Consider the following 3,292-nt stretch of genomic DNA (forward strand, 5'->3'; position numbering starts at 1 on the left):
TAAACGCACAAGACTCAGGAAATATCAAGGGCACGTACACACTTCAGTATCTTGACAGCATCTGGACTGAGACGCTTGAAACCAGAATCCTGTTCTTTCTACTCTGCCAGAGATTCCGTCGTCTTCTCCCTCCTCTGATGTAGCATCCCACTGGTGTGAGGCAGTCTGAGCTCGCACAGCCTGCGTCCCAGATATTTCCTAAGCTTAGGAAAGAGCATGTTCAATGCAGGTTTAACAGGGATGGCCCTAGAGGCCTGCGGCAAATGTCCCTCCCTCTCCTCCCCCTGAAGAGGGCAGTTCATCACAACCCACCCCACCGCTGCCAGAGCTCTTGTCCAGCTCACATGACCTCCCTACAAGCAGTAAGGCCAGGAGGCATCAACTGAAGCGCTGCCAGACTGTGTTCTGTACGATAGAGGTGTATTTGCTTCTGTGAATTCTGAAGTCTCAGTATTAACTTAAATCTCGTATTTTTAACCCAACAGCACTCCCAACGATACCTGCCGGCATTACAACCCACCGCTCTGTTGCCTGTTTGGACCAGGAAGGAAAGACAGCACATACAGCTAGGCACCACAATACTTGTGTCTCTACAGATTTGACTTAATACTGTCAAAATAACCCATTTGTAGCTTTAAAAAGTCCATCCAGGGCTGTCCTCAAGATCATGCAGCCTGGAAACAGTAAGTGCAGAAAAAAAAATATTTCCATCTCTTAGCTCTCACAAGCACAAGCTGCTGTTGAGGGACTAAATTCAGGCTTTAACACTACCAAATATTCTAAATCTAGAACTAAAATGAAGCATATGCTCTAACAGAAATTATGCCCTTTTTTACATCCGATTTTTTTATTTGAAAGCTTTATCTAAATTAGTTCTGTCAGAGTAGAAAAATACTTGAATAAATATGAAATGGCAAAAAGCCATCACACTCCAAACATGCAAACAGAGACGTAAATTAGGACAAGAAAACAAATCCACCTCATCTGGCTGCCCACTGCCACCTTCCCTTAGTTCTCCACAAGAAAGGGAAAACAGCGCGATTTCACAGCCTCTCCCAAAAGCGAATGAGGTATTTGGGCTTCAGAAGGTGGAAACTGCTCACAACATCGAGCACTTTTCACATAAGGTAATGATAAACCTTTATTTAAAGATTTAAGCACGCACATGCACGTACACAGGGAAAAATCAAAGACCAAAACTAGAAAAAAAAAAACCAACACAAAAACAAGTAAGGAAAGAATTAGAAATCCGGTAAACAAAATACACCCACTGGCAAGGCGCTGCCTGCCAAACATCTCCGTCACGACTAGAGGTAACTCAAGGGAATAGGTAGAGAAGAAAATTAAAGGGAAAAAAACCTGCACGCACAAATATATACAGAGAGATAGAGACAAGGTTTCACCCGAGGTGGGTAGCCAGGAGGAAGGGGTCATTTAAAGTCATCTCCCCATTCCTGTTCCCCCAGGGAGAGGTAGCACTTACGCCCACACCAGGAACGCGACCTGGGAACGCGCCTCGTCAGGAGGGAGCTGAAAGTTCACGCAGAGCTGAACCCCAGGCTACGGCCCTGTCCTGAGACAGGACTTTCTCTTTTTCTGCAGAAAAGAGGGCAGCAGAGCTACCTGCGACGAGGAACTATTCTTGTTTTTCAAACCAACTTTTGCTGACAATTTGAATAGGGCAAAACAGCTTCCGAAGAGCCGCAACAAACTGCCCCGTCTTTTTGGAAGCACTATGGAAGAGTTACAACTCGGGCTCGGTTCTGTAGTAAAGTTTGACAAGTGCTGCCCCACAACAGGAAAACAACCACCCTGGAAACGCACATAGAGCCCAGGGTGCTCCAGGTGGCCACAGAAACCAGAACGCCTGCCTTCCTCTACCTCTGTAACTCAGGTTTCCAGGAGTAAAAGCACTGCACACTCGGTCACTGTCGGTTACATTCATTTTTTACAACACTGTGGTTTATTCGAGTTGGGAAAGCATTTATAAAGGAAGATCACAACCAAGATGTTACCTCAGTTGTTGGTGTTACCCCGGGAAACTATGCAGAGAAGATTCACGGAATGCCCGCCCACAGCATTAAGTCAAATTCTTCTTGACGCTATATAATATCACTTTTTTTCCTGCAGAATTCATTCGTACGAGACATTCTAGCAAGATCTCAGAGCTCCTCAGCAACAAAGGATCAAACATGCTCGTGGGGACTAAGGGGATTTATGTAAGAGAACAGATAAAGGCAGAGTCAAGGCTTTTTGCAGCTGCCTCTTGGGTCAGCACTTCTGGATTACAATGGAAAAAAACCACGGGTTTCTAGGAGAGACCACCAGCTTTACCTGCACCAGCGGGGCCCTCTCACTGCCCCGAGAGGCTGGGGGCCCCAGGCCAGCCCCAGCCCTCGCCCACGTGAGGGTTCAGTTTAGAGACCTGCACTCTGCAGAGTGGTCCGAGAACCAACAGGAACCGTGCATCTGTAAATACTCTGTTTTAGCAATGGAGTCTTCCACCAAGCAACAGTAAAGTGAGAAACAACTCCTCATCCCTGGGCAACGTCGGGAGCTCTGTAAACAACCTTCACTGGAGCAGGAGGCTAGTTCTTACAGCCGAACGCCATCCTTCACCTGCTAAACGCTGCTTTTTTTATTTCCCTGTTCCACTTCCTTGCCTTAAACAAAAGCCAAGAACATCAGAGGCCAAAAGCAACTTGGCAAGCAAACAAACAAGAGGGTATTTCTGGCTGAAAAAAGGCACCTTCAGACACCTGCAAGCTCACCAGGGAGCAGATCACCCACCCCACGAGAAACAGGGTGCCCAGAGGGACCCAGCCCACAGCAGCAGGTCCTTGCTCCCTCGGCTGCAGCCGGCGAAGGTCGCAGCTCCCCACGAGTCACACCCCACGCAGACTTTCAAACAAACGAGCCTATGTCACCAATGGCCACATTCTGGTTTAAATGCTGTTACTAACCACCGCGCTCATGCTAAGTCTTGGCAAACACCTCGAATTATCTTTGAGGTGACAAACCTCGGCAACAGAGGCTTCCATAGCTGCATTTTGTTCCACCTAAAAAATTTAACGGGGGGAAAAAAAAATGAGGGGAATTGGCCGCTTGCCCAGGGTTGCGGGGCCTCCCCCACGCCTCCGCTTGTCCCGCCGCGGCCCCCTAGGCGTGTCAACCGGCCCAGGCCGCCCCTCGGTGTCCCAGTCCGAACAGCCAGGGCTCGCAGCCGGGGTCGAGGCGCAGGACGGTCCCCCACAGCAGCGGCGGGGGAAGGACGGCCCGTCCGCGGGGAGCG

Source organism: Egretta garzetta, unplaced genomic scaffold, assembly GCF_000687185.1.
Source record: "Egretta garzetta isolate BGI_Z169 unplaced genomic scaffold, ASM68718v1 scaffold448, whole genome shotgun sequence".
Classification (NCBI taxonomy): domain Eukaryota; kingdom Metazoa; phylum Chordata; class Aves; order Pelecaniformes; family Ardeidae; genus Egretta; species Egretta garzetta.